Below are 19355 nucleotides of genomic sequence, written 5' to 3' on the forward strand. Positions count from 1 at the left end.
AGTCAGGTTTGGAGCAAGGTGAGATGGTTCAACCAGCCAGTGAGGTCTGGTGACCTGACTTTGAAAATCTGGACCCACATAGTGGAAAGAGAAAATTGACTCCTACAAGTTGTCCTCTGACATTCATATGCTGGCTGTGGCACAGGCAGCCACACACATATGGAAGGAAGGAAGAAAAGGAGGAAGGGAGGGAGATAGTGAAAAAGGGAGAGAGGGAGGAAGAGAGGGAGGGAGGGAGGAAAAGATGCTTGGTGGTACACATTTGTAATCCCAGGATGGGGAAACAGGAAGATTCTTAGGAGTTGCTGGCCATCCACCCTATCCAAATTAATGAACCTCAGGTCTACATGAGAATCCCCACTTCAAAGAACTAGGTGGATATCTCTTGAGGAATGGTATCTGAAGTTAACCTCTGATCTAGACACACACACACACACACACACACACACACACAGAGAGAGAGAGAGAGACAGAGAGAGAGAGAGAGAGAGAGAGAGAGAGAGAGAGAGAGAGAGAGAGAGAGAGAGAGGGAGCAAAACAGAGACAGAGACCGAGAAAAGTATTCCTTCATAAAGGTATGTAACAAGATGTAATGGACAATACATTATTAACAGTATCGCTATAAAACTTTGGGAAGGTTGAGCTCTCTGACCATAATTCTTCTGGAAAATAGGAATAGTAACAACACTGAAATGTTGCAAAAATTAGAGTTGGCACATATATATTATTAGGTTTTATATAAATTAAGCCTGTGGTATAGATCTTGTCTCACAGCAATTATTCAGTAAAATGATAACAATCAACAATCTCTAATACCCAATATTTCACCAATTCTTTTGTTTATTTAGGTTTTACCCCTTTTATAAATGATTGATACTATAACTTGTGTTTACCAGTTTTTATTATTGAAATAAAATACTCCCAAGTTTTCATGTAGTATTTTTAGAAATCATCCCAGAGAAGAAAAACAAAACAATCTGTATCCATTATTTTGATTCTGACTTTGAATGCTTTGATATGGGTCTGGGCTTTAAGAACTTAGTGTTCACTAGAATTAATGTTAATACCATAGTCTACCTTATCACTTATCTTTTGTACCAGTAAGGTGTATTTTGTACTGAAATGCTTTTAAATATCAGCCCATGAGATATAAATCGAAAGAGATAATCGAGACAAGCTGATTCAACCTATCTTATTTCACAGATTACCAAACTGCAAACTTTAGAATTAACATTTGCCATAAATGACCATGAGGGATGCAACTTGTCATTGAGCTGAGTCTTAAATCTTAGTATCTTCATTTTTCTTTCTTGCCCAGCACTTCTGTGTGTTTGCAGAAAGCTAATTAGAGAGACAAAAACTAGATATTGAAGATCAGTATAATAATTACTTTAAATTTGTTCTTCTCTCATACAATACATCCCAAACACAGTTTCTCCTCCCACTACTACTCCAAGTGCCCCACACACACCTCCTCTCTCCCCCAGATCCACTCCTCTATTTCCACTCAGAAAAGAGCAGGTCTCTCAGGGATATGAACCAAACGTGGTATAACAAGATACAAAATACAGTGAGACTATTCCTAAATGTTAGAAATAAAGAAGAGTCAGAATAGATAATGGTTTCAGAGAGGAAAGAAAGAAAAACTGCATTGAACAAGTCTGTTGACAGAATCCCAAAGAAATGAAGAGGATTGTACAGTTATAGGAACTTTAAGAGCAGGCATAGTTCAAGCCAGTTATGTGATAGCCAACAAAATTGTATTGTATTCCTTTTCTGTTATATCATTAACTACCTTGGAAAAATATATGGAAATGGGATCTATTTATTGAAATTAAATTTTAAGAAGATTGTTTGTCACAGAATGAGGAGTACCATGAAAGGCTGGCCTCTGGACATGGCATGGCTGCTACATTCATGAATTCATAACAGACATGGTTACCTGCACAAGACCTACACAAAATCAAGAGAGTAAGAACAGCAGAATATAGGCTGTGTGAAGGGAGAAATGGGAAAAGCAGGGGAACTTTGACTGGAGGGGAGGGACAATATAGAAGGAGAGGAAGGAGAGATAAGTAGCAGTAAGGATATTAAAAAAAAGATACAAGGAATCATTTATTCTATATTTACCTAAATTTTCATATAACACACACAAATGAGGTGTGTGTGTGTGTGTGTGTGTGTGTGTGTGTGTGTGTGTGTGTGTGTGTAGCTTAAGTTATGATACTCAGGGTGATAATGTTTTCTCCCAAAAGCCATAGGCTGTCTAAGAAAGACCACAGTACCAGACAAGCAAAAATTCCTTTTGAATTATTGGTCAGAGGAGTCCAAGAGACAAATTTTAAAGTAATAAAAATGTAATACTGCATTACGTTTGGTAATCCAATATCAAATACCATTCCCCAAAACATCCACACAAGTAACACAAGCAGACTGAGCAGGTTGTATTTAGGAATATACATGTACATACTTGTACATAAAAGCATACAATAACAACGGAAAAAAGGGGGCTATAAATCTGAAAAAGAGCGAGGAGGGGCATATGAAAATTTGGAGGGAGGAAAGGATCCAACTGTATTATAATCTAAAAAAGTAAGAGACACAAAGTTGAGAAGAAACCAGGAGGTGTATTGGGACAAGGTAGAAATAGCTTGAGGGAAGGAATGGAAGACAGATGTGAGGAAGAAAAACTGTACATGCAAGACATTTTCAAAAAATAAAAATTATTTAGACAACTATCTACAGTTGATTATGGAAAAGTAATGGTAGAAGCCTCCACAGATTGTCCAGGAATCCCTGACGACAGAACTGGATTTCCAATAAAGACTGTGGCATTAGACAAGGAGCTTAACAAGTAACTGCAAAGGAAACAAAAACCCTCAGTCAGTCAGCTTAAGAGAAAACAAGGAGAAAAAGATGATGAATTGAGGGGGGCATATTTTATTATTATTTTTTAGACTTAGAAAATCTCATGTATATTTTCATTAATCAAGTCAGGAATATGAAGAAGGAAACCAAGTGTTTGTAGAACGCAATGGCCATTTCCAATATACCAATGTTAGGTTGAATTCAAGACAATTCCATCCAGGTATCTAGGGGCCTGAGAGAGAAAGAGGCAGATTGCAATGGGAGACATGAATTGGAATGTTATACAATAATGAGTGTTAAATCTGTACAATGAATATGCTTTTAAAAGAGAAGAGGAGATTGGACAAAATGTAAGGATCAGGACAGATTCTTAGCTATTACGCACCTTTGTTTAGAAGTAATAAGAAAACAGTGAAAAAGTAAAAGCCAGCATGGATTATCTGGTGTTGAAAACAATGGCATTTTCAGCTCTGTGATTGAGAATCTTGGATATTAAATGCAGTTATGGAGGGTGTCTCCAATATCTATGAACAACAGTTTCAAATGCAAGCGCCTGTATATACTTGTCCAAACATAAAGATTTATATTAAAATAGTTATTTAAAATTTGTTAAAGAACTTTAAATGAATTAGTTAACTTGATATAAAACAAAAGTGATTCTAAATATTTTATTAAAATGAGGGCTTCTAGGTAAGTATATCCAGACTAAGCACTGAATGTTATCAAACTTGCTTTTTTTTGGGAAATACATTTAATCATTTATGATTTTTTTGTTTGTTTGTTTTTCGAGACAGGGTTTCTCTGTGTAGCTTTGCGCCTTTCCTGGAACTCACTTGGTATCCCAGGCTGGCCTCGAACTCACAGAGATCCGCCTGGCTCTGCCTCCCGAGTGCTGGGATTAAAGGCGTGCACCACCACCGCCCGCCATCATTTATGATTTTATAAGGCCAAAATTGGGTTATTGTCTGTCACAGCAGTAAAGCTTGCATGGATCTTATTAAAATCCTGTAAATATGTTACTTAGTCTATTATAAGGCCATCTTTTTTGGGGGAGCTACACGAACTGAAAAGCAGCTGAGGAAAAAAGGAAGTTCATTCCCAGACAATTTTAAATGAGAAACTGGAACTTTTCAGTGTTGCCTTAAACCACTCACTGACATACATGGCAAATGATGACCTTCAAACTAGACTGAGTCACACATTATTGATGATGATACACACTTGTCCCACAATTGTTTTTCATGATTAAGGCCAGAGCTGTCAGTGTGTGATATTGCTTCTGTCTCCAAAAGAGCCAATGAGTCAGTTCTGACTGCAAGTGAATCATGACTTTACTAACTTTGAGGAATTTACCTTTCAGTATTAATTTATGTTTCTGTAAAATGAATGGGTTGAACTTGTTTATAGAAGAACTCACTTTTTTTTTTATTTACAAGGTATTGAATTGGAACATTAGCTCACAGCATGTGTTTTCATCAAACTTCTGTGTAGCTGGAAGTTTTCTCCATCCTGCCCGGAACCGATAGGTCCTGCATTCCTCCAGCCTCGTGGTCCAGCAGATGCTTACAAAAATAGTTGCTCAGAGGCTTATATGAGTTATAATTGCTTGGCTATTTGCTCAGGCTTATTACTGACTAGCTCGTACACTAAATTAACCCATTTCTACTAATCTATGTTTTGCCACGTGTTCCGTGGCTTTAACAGTCTGCTGGCATGTTGTTCCTTCAGCAGCACTGGCATCTCCTCACTAAGCCTTCCTCTTCCCAGAATTCTCCTCCTTTGCTCATCCTGCCTATATTTCCTGCCTGGCTACTGGCCAATCAGCATTTTATTTATCACCCAATCAGAGCAACACATATTCATAGCATACAGAACGACATTCCCATCATTTCCTCTTTTCTTTCTATTCAAAAGTAAGGTTTTTAACTTCAACATAGTGAAATTACATATAAAAAACAGTTATCAAGCAAGAATTATAGTTATAATATCTAATCTATTTGTATTTGGCAAAATTAAAGAAAATTCTATCATCCATCCTATATTTGTGAATCTAAAGTTTCATATCTAATTTATCTTCTATCATAACCAAGGAAAATTATAATTATAACTATTTAATCTTCAACTACACTAAAGACCCCAGAAGGATATAATATTATCTAAGTAAACAGAAAGAACATTGTAAGCAACTTCCAAAAATCTAGAATGACAGAGACAGCTGGCTACCTGGACAGTTACCTAAAGTTCTTCTGTAATGTCGGGGCATCCATCTTCAGTCTACAGGCCTAGAGTCTCTCAGTTACTTCTCTCTGTGTCCTATAGAATGTCTGGCAGTTTCTTCTGCAAAGCAGAAACCTGAAGGACCATCTCGCCTTGAAAGTTCAGTGGTCACCTTTCTATGGGTCCTGCATGTCCAGTCGATACAACATTTTTTCAAGCAGTCCAGGCAAGAACAGTTTCTTGCCCAAATGGTTATTTTTGCCAAGAAGAGGATGAATTCCATATGGAGTGTCTTTGATGCCCATCTTTCTCTTTGAAGTAAATCGGTGCTGCCAGGAGCAAATGTGTCTTGTTGTTCAGAAGTCTAAGTTTTTAAAGCATTTTAAATGCCATATTCTGTAGGCCTTTGAAAACTATTTAATTGAATTATATCTATGTATACCTAGAAAACTTAACATGACTATAAGTTTGACTATCATAGAAGACTAATTATTAATCTGTTTTACTTAATTATCCATTACAATTTAAATGAGTTACATAAACATAATACCTTAAACAAGAGTAGAGATATACATACAGTATAACTTTAAATTTGTATCAATAAACTAAAATCTATAGCAATGTAAAGCACTTCAAACAAGTTTCTGTTTAAAAGTAGGTTCAACAATCCACCCTTTTATCCTATCATATCTATATCCTACATTTTTATGTCATGTCTTCCTTTCTTCTTTTAGAAAGATATTGACCTTGACCAATAACAATTTGTAACCAACAACCTAAACAAAGACAAACATCTATAATCCATTTTTTTGGGGAATGTGGGTATAGTTTTCTAGGCTATTTCCTGCTGATAAAGGGCACTGTATTCTTATGGAGATACAAAGAAAGTTTTAGGATTATGGCCAAGTTCTGGCTAGAGTAGTGTGTGAGGCTATATTCTCTGAGCAAGCTGCCTTGAAGTTGATTTTGGATATTGGATGATCTGGGCCATGTTGTCATTGGAGACCTTTCAGGGTGTCTTGGCTGTTCAAACCATATTAGCCTGGAAGCAATCCACAGGTTCTCATCTTCTGTGGAAACAAAAGCAGAACCTCTTTTCCAAAGCAATGTATCCTTAGACATAGATTTTGAAATCAAGATATCTTTAATAAACACACACACACACACAAACAAACACACACACACACAAACACACACACACACACACACACACACACACACACACACACATATATATATATATGTTTAACTCAACAGCTTTTATAATCAAATGTCTTTCTGTAGTTAAAAATCTCAACGACAATATAATCCAGACTCTCTGTGTGATTTTCATCTTTACATGGCTTATATTTTATAGTACTTCTACTTTCTCTTTAAAGATTTTATTTTTTTAATATCTATTTCTTTATATAACTGTCCATATTCCTTTTGCTCTCTCTTCCAAGCCTACGCACATTTTTACACACACTGTAAACAGTGTACAGTTTTATTGTATCTGGATCTGTCTTATTGTGAATCTATCGCTTTAAACTTCAGAGTGGTTAGGACAGAGAAGCGGCAGTCTTGGCTGCTAACTCCCCGCCTCAACTTTTTAACATGGCGGTGGTACATTTATCATCAGCTCTGGGAGCCATGAGTACCATCAACTCTCAGAAGCAGTGGGTCTATGTCTTCATTAAAACAGCGTATAGTCCAGAAACATTTTTTTTTGTACTAGCAAAGGCTAAATCCACCATAGACCACACTGCTGTGCCAGGAATCCGCAGCCATGCCACTTAGCTCATGGTGGCTGGCAGCCAGCTCCATCTTGCAGGCAGTTGTCAGGAGACAAGTCTGCACCTCTCCTGGCTTGAGACTATGAGACTAGGAAGCCTAGTGTGGCTCCTTTTTTGTGCATTCAGAATCTTTAAGCTTTCTTAGGTCTATGTGGATCAATGCCCAATGGTGATGTCTCCTGACTCAGCCTTCCTCTTCCCAGAATTCTCCTCCTCTGCTTATCCCGCCTACACTTCCTGCCTGGGTACTGGCCAATAAGCATTTTATTTATCAATCAATCAGAGCAATCACAGCATACAGAATTACATTCCCATCACTTCTGCTACCCAAGTTCATAGATCTGTAACATACATGTACACATGAATATGTGATACAAATATGAGTAAAACAATGAGTATGACTATTAAGTTTATGTGGAAATAGATTACATGGGAAAATAAATACAAAATTATAAAAAAATAAATTAAAAGAAGTTCTTCTTTTAAGGAAGAAAAGCTTGTGAGAAGTATGGGTAGAAGACAGCCAGGTTGCTTGCTCAAAAATAGTAATGTGTGTGTTTTATGTAATTATATAAAAATGTGAATTCAATAAATAGAAAGCATGAGACAACCTCAGATACATGTATGAAATGCTTTTGTGTGTTTGATTGGGGAAAAAGAGTAGCTCAATCTCCATCTAGACTTTGTTAGTGCCTGAAAAAGCTCCCATAAATCATTGCACATCCTCAGGCTGTCAAGCAGTTAGACACAGCATTTTTTTACTTGATGGTACAGAAGGAGTACATTCTTGAGTTTATTGTCTGCCTATAATTCAGTAAAATTACAAATCAATTCCAGGAGTTTTATAAAGCTCATTATTAAATCTGAATGCAAGAGAAATCAAAATTCAATTAGATTGACATCATTCATACCTTAATATATATAAAGATTGTTCAAAGAAGAGGGTACGGACTCTTACTAGTAAATAAACAGTTAAAAATGCCATTTATCCAGCAAGTTCTCAGAATTTTTCAAAACACAATGATAGACAAAGTTGAGACTATAGAAAAATGGGGTATATATTACATTATTGCTAGAGAAATTGGCATCAGCTCAATCCCAAATACTCATCTTTTAACTAAAAAATTTTCTGCTATGATCTTTTTAATAAAACATATACACAAACCAAATAATCAAAGGAGAATGTTGTATGTTGCAATTCTATATACAATACCAAAAAATTGAATGTAAATCTAAAAATATTTTTGTACAAATGTAGACATCAGAAAATGAATGATGTATTATAGTGTGGATATATAAAGATATCACTACATATTACATAAAGAAGCTTCAGAAATGTAAAACAATCATTTGTAGCTTCATCGTTTTTACTTATCTATGATGCATAAATCAGGAAATATAAGGAAGAGTATGGATATTAAACCATAAGAGTAGTTATTTGTGGAGAGTATTTTTGTGAGTAGAATTTAGTAGAACTTACACTTTTTGGAATACAATTCACCATGTCATAATCAGTGTTTGTAATGTGATTAAGTTAGGTTTTTTTTGAGATTATAATATAACTACAACATTTCTTCCTTCATTTTTCTCCTTACAAACTCTCAATATATCCTGCCCTACTCACCTTCAAATTCATGGCCTCTTTCTTTAACCAATTTTTATTTCATGCATATATTTATGTGTATATATATATAATCTGTTTAGTCTGTATGACCTTGCTTGTATGTATGTTTTCAGGGCTAACTATTTGGTACTGGACTATCAATTGCTGAGTTTCTTCCATGGGGAAGACCACCTTTTCTTCTTGCAGTATTCCTTAGTTGCCCATAGTTCTTTGTATTGGGTTGAGGCCTCATGAACTCTTTCCCATCCAGTTTGCAATGCTCATTGCTGTTGTCCTTCAGCTCATATCCTTCTTCAGTGAAGTCAGTGAGGCATTACGGATATAGCTTCTGACATTACTAGGAGACACAGTCTCACAACAAGCTCCCTGATCCTCTTGCCTTTACTAACTCACCATGAAACCTAAGAACCACATCAATGATCACCATGGCACAATAACGTTAGTTTTAAGACATAAATGCTTTATCATGAATTTAACATATAAAAAGGCATTATGGCATTAGTGTAGCCCACGAACGACCTTTACACATAAATCCTTCATACCTTAAACTATACTGGACATCACTACTGTATCTATACTATTTCAAAATGGTTAATTAAAATGATTATTAGAGGCTAAATAGTAAGTATTCCAAATGAAACAAGCTGTGGTATTACAAGGTAGAAATGCATGGCTGGTTAGAAATGTATGAAATCTGGAAAAGTTTTGACTGGTCCTTCTCCTTGATCCTCAGTATCCCTGTGTGTAAAGAGTGGGAAGAGTGATTTCTCAAGTGAGTTTTAGTTATTACATATTTAATTACTTATCTTGTTTGGATTCTTGTGTTCATATTCTTATTTGCTTTACAATTAAGAGCAATTTTCAGAAGTTAGAGGGCCAAAAGGGAGGAGAGTGAGTGGAGATAAAGGAGAAGGGAGGGGAGGAAGAACAGGAGGAAGAGAGGAAGAAGAGAAGGAGTCTAGACCAGCCTACAATTATGTATCATATCCACTCTTTGTGGTCTTATTTTTAAGAGTTTTTCAACTATAACTGTAATATAAATATAGCACTAATCAAAGGATGTTTTGAAGAGACTACAAAACATAAAATTCTTCTTTTAAAGTATGGGGGATGAGAGGTGTGGGTGTGTGTATCTGTCTATGTTTCTCTCTGTGTGTATGTCTGTATTTCTGTATCGGTAGTGTGTGTGTGTGTGTGTGTGTGTGTGTGTGTGTGTGTGTGTGTGTGCGCGCATTTGTTCATGTCTGGACAGCTAGTTCACAACTGTATGAGAAACAAAGCTAACACTAAATATATTCAGATTTATAAAGACTTCAAGCAGGCCATAAAGGCTGCCCACTAGAGAAAATGTATTCCCCCTACACACTTTTTCTCTTATTTACCTAGAAGACAATTTTATCATCTTCTTCACTTTCAAACACTGTCTTTCAACACCTCCTCTCCAAATCTCAGTCAGTTGATGGCTGCTTCCTGTCTAAACTTGAAGTGCTGTGAAGAAACTTCCAGTCCCCACACACCTACTCACATCTGTAGTGATATACCTCACCTTCTCATTCCTACTTGAGACCAACTATTTCTTTACTAAGACCAATTCTTCTCCTTGTATAGAAGTTTCTAGTTCACTCATCATCCCCAAAACATCAGCTCACTGATTCCCCATTCTCTGTCCTTTAATTTTTAAATTAAAACAAAATTGCTTCATTTCTCCCTTTCCCTTTAGTCCTTTAAACTCCTCCCATGTGCTTTTACATTTTATTTGCTTTTGATTTTTTTCAATGCAGCATACCACATAACACATTTGACTGAAATTTTCTTACACATTTTGTCTTTGTTAATTTTTCTCCTCAACTCCAATCTCTATCCTCCATCCATTCCTGCTGGTTCCCTGCCTCATCTCAGAAGCCCCATTATTACATGCATGAAGAATATGGTACTCTTTCTAAGAAGAATAGCCAATATGATGGTTCATCTTAAAATTCATCACTCAGTGGAGTCAATGAATTATATTTACACACAGCCCAACTCCATACAACATTAGAGAAAGTACTACATCTTGTTTGACATAATCTTGTTTGACATTTCAAATACTAAAACACAGGTATTTTGTTGACAGTTCTCTTGCTCTCTCATGTTTCAATGGGCAGTGACAATATAGACAACATCCCTGGCCTCTTTTTCCTTGGAGGAAAACTTGCTTTATCTGGATTATATAATATTTTAGTTTAAAAGAAAACAGGGAAAAATGACTCTGGAATGCTAGATTTGACAATTTTGTTTTTCTGCTCTATATTCGTCTGTTCTCTCTAGACATGTGGTATGAAAATGGCCTGTGTGGGTAGCCTGGGCTTTCCTGGCTATGTTGGTTATAGGTGGACAACTCTTATCAGATTCAGAGATAAGAGAGGGAAGCAGATAATGTCACTGGGCAATATACTTTAAAGTTGTCAGTTACACAAGTAGTTTTAAATATCCATCCCTAATTCTTTTATATCTACTTCAAAATTGTTCAGAATCGAGGTGATGAAATAAGAGATACCATTACTGAATCTGTTAAAAATCCAACGCATTTAAGAACAGAGATATTGATTCTAGGCCTTGATTATTCAGGTATAGCCTGAAGCAAGAAGGATATGTTGGGAAGACAGAGACTCTAGTCATTTTGACTTCTAACACCTTTTCTCTTACTTATTGGAATGCTTTATATAGAGTGAAGTTATTTGATTTCTTGTTACCTCTCTCCCAAATCCATTCAATAGCATGAATGAATACTTTAATAGTTTGTTAAAGAGTAAATGATATTCATAGAATGATGCCTACCAAGAAGCCTGATACAAATGTGCACAGCAAGAATTATTGTCTTCCCCTTTTGTCAATAACCCACTGAGCAAATAACTGAAATCAAGGAGAAAGATTATATTTAAGAGCTAAACAATGTTGAACGGTGGAAGCAACATTTTTCAGCGAATGGCCAGTATTAAATTTTGAAAAGAAAACAACATAAATCTTTCTTTGAAAGTGGAGAGATCTCATGCTAGCAACATAACAGCACACCTGAAAGCACTAGAGAAAAAGAAGCAAGCTCACCCAAGCTGAGTAGTACAAGGCAGGAAGTAATTAAACTCAGAGCTGAAATCAATATACTAAAACAAAGAGAATAATACAAAGAATGAATGAAACAGAGTTGATTATTTTTAAAAAATCAACAAGATAGAAAAACCATTATCTAAACTAACAAAAAGATGGAGAGGGAGAGAGAGAAGAGGGGGGAGAGAGCGAGAGAGAGAAGAGAGAAGAGAATATCCAAACTAACAAAATCAGAAACAAAGAAGGGGGACATAACAACAGACACCTAAGAAATTCAAAGAATCATTATTTCATACATTAAAAGCCTGTACTCCACAAAATTATAAAATCTAGAAAAAAATGGATAATTTTTACAATAGACACCACTTACAAAAATTAAATCAAGATCAGACACATGGACATATGACCCGAGGAAATAGAAGCAGTCATAAAAACAAAAACAAACAAACAAAATGGGGCCAGATGGTTTTAGTGCAGAATTCTACCAAACTTTTAAAGAACAGCTAACACCAATACTTCTCAATTTATTCCATAAAATAGAAACAGAAGGATCATTGCAAAATTCATGTTATGAGGGCACAATTATCCTGATATTCAAACCACACAAAGATTCAACAAAGAAAGAGAATCACAAACCAATTATACTCAAGAACATGGATGCAAAAATACTCAATATAATACTGACAAACTGGATCCAAGAACACATCAAGAAGATCATTCACCATGATCAATTAGGCTTCATCTCAGAGATGCAGGAATGGTTCAACATATTAATATCAGCCAATATAATCCACCATATAAACAAACTGAAATAAAAAAAATACATGACCACCTAATTAGTTGCTGAGAAAGCCTTTGAAAAAAATCTAGCACTGCTTCATGATAAATGTCTTGGAGAGATTAGGGATACAAGGGTCAGACCCAAACATAATAAAGGCAATTTCCAGCAAACCAATTATCAACATCAAATTTAATGGGTAGAAACTCAAAGCAATTCTACTAAAATCATGAACAAGACAAGGCTTTCTGTTCTCTCCATATCTATTCAGTATACTAATTGAAATTCAGGCTGGAGCAATAAGACCACTGAAGGTAATCAAGGGGATACAAAGTGGAAAGGAGGAATTCAAGGTATTGTTATTTGCAGATGATATGATAGAATACATAAATGACTCCAAAAATTCTACCCAGAAACTCCTACAGTTGATAAACATCTTTAGTGAAGTGGCTGGATACAAACTAACTAAAAAGAATGAGCATCCTGCCAATATACAAGTGATAAGAGCTGAGAAAGAAATCAGGAAAAGATACCTTTCACAATAGCCACAAATACTATAAAAAAAAATCTTGGGGTAACTCTAACCAAGCAAGTGAAAGACTCGTATTACAAAAAATTTCAAGTCTTTGAAAAAAAAATTGAAGAAGATATTACACGATGGAAAGATCTCCCATGTTCACGGACTGGTAGAATTAACGGTAAAAATGATCATCCTACCAAAAGCAATCTACAGATCCAACACAATCCTTATAAAAATTTCAACATAATCCTTTCTTCACAGATCTCAAAGGATAACACTCAACTTCATCTGTGAAAAAAAATAAAATCAGGACAGCTAAAACAAATCCTGTATAATAAAAGAGCATCCAGAGGTGTCACCATCCTGGATTTCAAGCTGTACTACAGAGCTATAGTAATAAAAACTTCATGGTATTAACATAAAAAGAGAGATGTTCATTGGTGGAGTCCCAGACATAAATCCACACATCTATAGCACCTGATTTTTGATAAAGAACCCAAAATACACAATGGAAAAAAAAAGAAATATTCTTCAACAAATGGTGCTGGTCTAACTGGATGTCAGCAGGTAAAAGAATGCAAACTGATCCATATCCATCACCCTGCACAAAATTCAAGTACAAGTGGGTCAAAGACCTCAACATAAAACCAGATACACTGAACCTAATAGAAAAGAAAGTGAGAAATAGCTTTGAACTCACTGGACAGAGACAGTTCCCTGAACAGAACTATAATAGCACAGACACTGAGAACAACAATCAATAAATGAGACCTCCTAAAACTGAAAAGTTTCTGTAAGGCAAAGGGCACTGTCAAAGTGACAAAACATCAGCCTACAGAATGGGAAAAGATTTTCACCAACTCCACATTAAACAGGGGACTAATCCAAAATATTTAAAAAACTTAAGAAACTAGGCAACAGCAAAGCAAATAATCCAATTTAAAAAATGGGGAACAGATCTAAATAGAGAATTCTCAACAGAGGCCTCTTGAATGACTGAAAAACATTTAATAAATATTCAATATCCTTAGCCATCAGGGGAATATAAATCAATAATACTTTACAATTCCATCTTTCACCTGTCAGAATGCCTATGATAAAAAAAAAAAATACAAGTGACAGTTCGTGCCAGCAAGGATGCGGATCAAGGGGAATGCTCCTCCATTGCTGGTAGGAGTGAAAACATGTACAGCTACTATGAAAATCAATGTGAAGGTTTCTCAGAAAATTGAGAATTGATATACCTCAAGACCCAGCTATACCATTCTTGGGCATATACCCAAATGATACTCCATCCTATCACAAGCACACTTGCTCAACCATATTCATTGCAGCTTTATTCATAGTAGCCAAAAATCTGCAAATAACCTACATGTCCCTCAACCCAAGACTGGTTAAGGAAAATGTGGTACATTTACACTCAGCTGATAAAAACAATGACATCATGAAATTTGCAGGCAAATGGATGGAACTAGAAAAGATCACCCGAGTGAGGTAACCCAGACACAGAAAAACAAACATGTTATGTACTCACTTATAAATGGATATTATCTGTTAAGTAAAGGATAACCATGTTACAATCCACAGACCCAGACAGGCTAAGTAACCAGGAGGGCTCAAGGTAAAATGTGTGGATCTCCTTAGAAAGGGGAAATAAAATAGATTTTGTGGGTGGACTGAGGGCAAGTTGGGATGAAAACAGGAGAGATCAGTTTGGAGGTGTGAGGAGGTGGAGGAAGAAAGTACTCAGAGAGATGACTGGAATTTGGGGGACATAGAGGTGATGTAGAAACCTAGTGCAGTGGAAACTCCCTGGAATCTATGAGGGTGATTCTAGTGAAGTCTCTAGTAATTTGTAGTGCAAATTAGCTCAACCTGGCCATCTTCTATAACAAGGCAAGTCTCATCAGCCACAAAACCTTCGACTTACAATCTGTCCTTCCTGCAAGATGTGTTGGGGTAATGGTGGTACAGAACTTGTGGGAGTTCAACTTGAGGCCTAGGCCAGGAGAGGGGACCCATGCCCTGACACTGACTGGATAGCCAGGAACCAGAGGCAGGACAGCCTAAAGAACCAGGATAGAACCAAACAGTACTGGCAAAAGAACAAAAAGGAACTGAAATGATTCCTAATGTTATTCTGGTATCTCTTATACTCATAGATCAGTGCCCATCCCAGGTATCATGAGAGGAGCACTATCAAGCAACATGGGAACAGATACAGAGACCTACAGCTAAATGACAGGTGGAGCCAGAGGAATTCTTTAGAAGAGGGGGAGGAAGGATTGTAGGAGCCAGAGGGGATTGGCAAGGACACCATGAGAACTTGGCTCACAGAATCAACTAAACCGAGCCCATAAGGGCTCACAGAGACTGAAGAGACAAACAAGAACCCTGTATGTGTCTGAACTAGGTCATTGCATATACCGTATGATTGTATATCTTGGTGTTCTTGTGGGACTCTCAACAGTGGGAGCAGGGGGTGTCTCTGACTCTTTTGCCTATGCTTGGGACATTTTTCCTCCTACTGGGTTTTCTAGTCCAACTGTGATATAAGGAAGGGTTTATGCATAGTCTTATTGTAACTTGGTAGGCTGTATTTGGTGGATATCCCTTGGAGGCATTTTTTTAAGGAAAATGGAGGAGTAGTAGATGGGGGTGTTTGGGAAGACACTGGGCAGAGTGGAGGAGGGGAAATTGCAATTGGTATGCAATGTATGTCAGAAATATAAAAGAAAAAAATCTTTTGAAACTGAAGGAGACAAGTGAAAAAAAAAAAAAAAGAAAGATGCCAGTCAATCTTTCCAGACTATCTACAGTAGCTGATGTGGGTGGATTAAGAGGACCCCGGATGCTTCCAGCTCACTACTTATGTTCTGCATAATTACATTGCTTATTCCTTCCACAAGCTGTTTTTGGACTCAGAGAACAGCCAGATGTTCTCTGTGTTGGAACACTGACACCCACTGGTTATTTCTAATAGTGACCAATACACTCTTCCTTAAAAATAAAATTCCTCACAAATGACAATCCTGATAGATATCTGCAAGGTTAAGGGTGTATTACAGAAGCACATATTGAGAAAGGAGGAGAAAGAGTAACACACAAGCTTAAGAGGAATAGTCAGTGAACTGGGAACATTTGACAAGTAAGAACACAGTGGTCAGTTATTTCTGCCCTCAATCTGTACAAAGAAATCTCAAGAGTTATCTCCTGAAATATACCTTATAAATATTTTAATCAAGTATTTTTTTTTTGGTTTTTTTGAGACAGGGTTTCTCTGTGCAACAGCCTTGGCTGTCTTGGAACTGGCTTTGTAGACCAGGCTGGCCTTGAACTCACTGAGAGCCACCTGCCTCTGCCTCCCAAGTGCTGGAATTAAAGGTTTGTACCCTTACCGCGCATCTTGAATCAAGTAATTTTAAAACTTATCTAAAATGATAAAACAGGTGAACAAGACTGCCTTGATCATGGCTCCCTATCTCTGGAGATACCCAGTAGAAGTTGTAGGTGATGTGGAGAAACGTCCCAGCTTAAAGTGCTGAGTGCATGATATGCAAGGGCTCAGAGTAAACCTGAGATTATGCAGTTTAGAAGGTAATAGCTCTCATAATGAAAGCTAACTCCATGAATATACGAATTATGGAAATTTATTTTTAATTTTAAAAATTCTACTGGATTTAGAAATGTGGGTGTTTCCCAAACCAGTCTTTGCTATCACTCTATCACTCATCAATTTTAATTACTCATTATAGCAAATTATTAGAAGTATCTATAATTTTCCACATATGAGATAATTTTTGTCACTCCATATAGAATGACTCACTCTCTCTTTACTCATAATTTCTGACCTTTTTAAAACTTCAAGTTTCATGATAAAACTAATCTTGGTTATAAAAGTGACCAATCTGTCTAGCTGGTAGAACCACATTCTGAGGTCATGTAAATTTTGGAGGAAGTCAGCTCTCTTCTTACAGCATATGGGGCCCCAGGATTGAACTTGGGTCATCAAGTACCTTTATGTGCTGAGCCATCTTGCTGGCTACATTTTTATTCTCCCTATTTAATGATGAAAGATAGGTAAGTTTTGTGTATCAGTGACTTGACTATGTTGCTCTGTTCTTAAAATTAAGCAACCATCAAAGCATTAAAGGGAGGGAGAGTATTCTAAGGCCAAGGGTTACTGTAGCAGTTCAGGCAGATATTTTACCACTTTTCTTTTTTAAATAGTTTCATTATGGGACTCATAAAGCAACTGCCAACAGCAGAAGTAGTAGGGTGTGATGATATATTGTGCACCCCAATATATTTTGTACCTTAATAGTGTACCGTAATAAACTTATCTGGGGTCAGAGAACAGAACAGCCACTAGATTAGACATAGAAGCCAGACAGTGGTGGCACACATACCTTTACAGAGATCCATCTGGATCTCTGCGAGTTCAAGGCCACACTGGAAACAGAGCCAGGCATGGTAGCACACACCTTTAATCCCAGCACTTGAGATCTCATGTCTTTGCTTGAGAAGGACATACACCTTTAATGCCAGGAAGTGAGATCAGAAAGCAGAAAGGTATATAAGGTGTGAGGACCAGGAACTAGAGGCTTTTGAGCAGTTCAGTTGAGATCCATTCTGGTGAAGAGTCAGAGGCTTTCAGTCTGAGGAAACAACATCAGCTGAGGAATTGGCGAGGTGAGGTTGGCTGTGGCTTGTTCTGTTTCTCTAATCTTTCAGCATTCACCCCAATATCTGGCTAAAAGTTTTTTAATTATAAGATCATTTAGCAGTTAGTGTTACAACAGGGTTTTAATAAATTCATATCTAATGAACATTTACTTCAGGTACCTGGAATAATTTTTTTGTACATAAATCACTGCACATAAAATCAGTTGCCAACAAAAAGGAAAAACAACCTCCCTATTTAATGCCAATTATTAAGGATAACAGTTTATTTATTTATTTATTTATTTATTTATTTATTTATTTATTTATTTATGTGTGTGTGTGTGTGTGTGTGTGTGTGTGTGTGTGATGCGCATGTGTTTTGGGGGTTGGGTAGGCAATGCATGTGTGCCTATGGAAGTCAAAGGACAACTTTCAGAAGTCAGTTCCTTCCTTCCACCATGTTGGTTCCAGGAATTGAACTCAGGTCATCATCAGACTTGATGGCAGGCTCCTTTATCTAATGAGCCATTTCGCTGATCCTATAAAGAATACTAAACTATGTTGTCTACATTTCTTTGCTTGAAAAACCTATAGCAAGACAACTCAGGCAATTAGCAATAGTGATGGTATCTGTGTTTACGTGGGGTGTTTCAACCATCTCCCTTTCAGTTCACACTGGAGCCTACTTGTCCCATGAGAATTCCCAAGGTGCATGAATAATAACACAATGATTTGAGGCAGTCATCCTGAGTTAGACAGTTTCTTCAGAACACAAAATGTAAAATGTCAAGGGGAGGACCTCAGAAGTATTTACCTCAAAGAATTCTGTTTCTCAGACATACCTCCAAATAATAACATCTTCAGGAAGAAATCAGAGAGATATATATTACTAAGAACCTTTAAACACCTCAATCTGATCTGTTAGTTAATATTGATGTTAGGTACTTATTTCCCACCTGGATTTTTATATAAATACATGATTTTATCTGTCTTATAGAAATAGCATTAACTTTTAACTATATAGTATCATTGAGCATTGCAAAATTTAGTGTCTAAATTATTGTCATTTATGTGTGTGTACCATTTACTGTTAAATAGATACTACATACCAGACCCAGGGGTCATTTAATATTCTCAATTTCAAAAACATTTGTGTTGGCTCATGTGATATATCCAGTTGGCTAAGCAATACTCCTCTCTCTCCAACCCTGCTGCATTCTGGGGAGTCTTACAGAAATAAAGACGTGTCTACTTTAGGAATTTCTTGCCCTTTTGTTCCAGACACACACTTGACAGTAGAATTGGTCTGAAATTGAAAGACAGAAAGACAGAAACTCATCCACCTTAGTTTACTTCTGGGCATTAGTTCTATTTGCTAGCCATTCACTGAAGAGCAACCACGAAAGGGTTCAGATTGTGATTTCATGTGAAGTTGCATTTTCAGAACTGACAAAACGGAAAATGGAAAAAACCTGCTCTACCTGCTGAAATGGGATCCATTTGTGTCTTTCTCAATAGCCAGCCTCAGATTATCAAAGATGGTAAAACGGTGAAGTCAGTGTTCACTTCATCTTCAAAGCAACTTCAGGAGAAAACGTGGATGGTATTACATCTAAGCACACTGACCCATCCTTGCTGGAGTTAGTGTATCAGACCCTCCCAGGCCTCCTGGGTGACCAACCCCAGGAGCTTTGCCCCCTGGCTTTGCAGATATTCAGATTATTTATAGGAAAGAGTGCCACTGTCTGCTTTTCAGATTATTTCTTTCATGATGAAGACAGTGGTGACACTATCCTCTGCAGAGCAGATTCCCATGGAACTTTG

General features: G+C 36.8%; 1 protein-coding gene across 1 annotated transcript in view; it reads right to left on the reverse strand.

Moving 5' to 3' along the window:
- The window catches only part of Ano3 (anoctamin 3), a 306379-nt gene that overhangs the window by 261624 nt on the left and 25400 nt on the right, over nt 1-19355 (reverse strand). The gene's annotated exons all lie outside the window — the stretch shown is intronic.

Source organism: Peromyscus eremicus, chromosome 4, assembly GCF_949786415.1.
Source record: "Peromyscus eremicus chromosome 4, PerEre_H2_v1, whole genome shotgun sequence".
Taxonomy (NCBI): Eukaryota; Metazoa; Chordata; class Mammalia; order Rodentia; family Cricetidae; genus Peromyscus; species Peromyscus eremicus.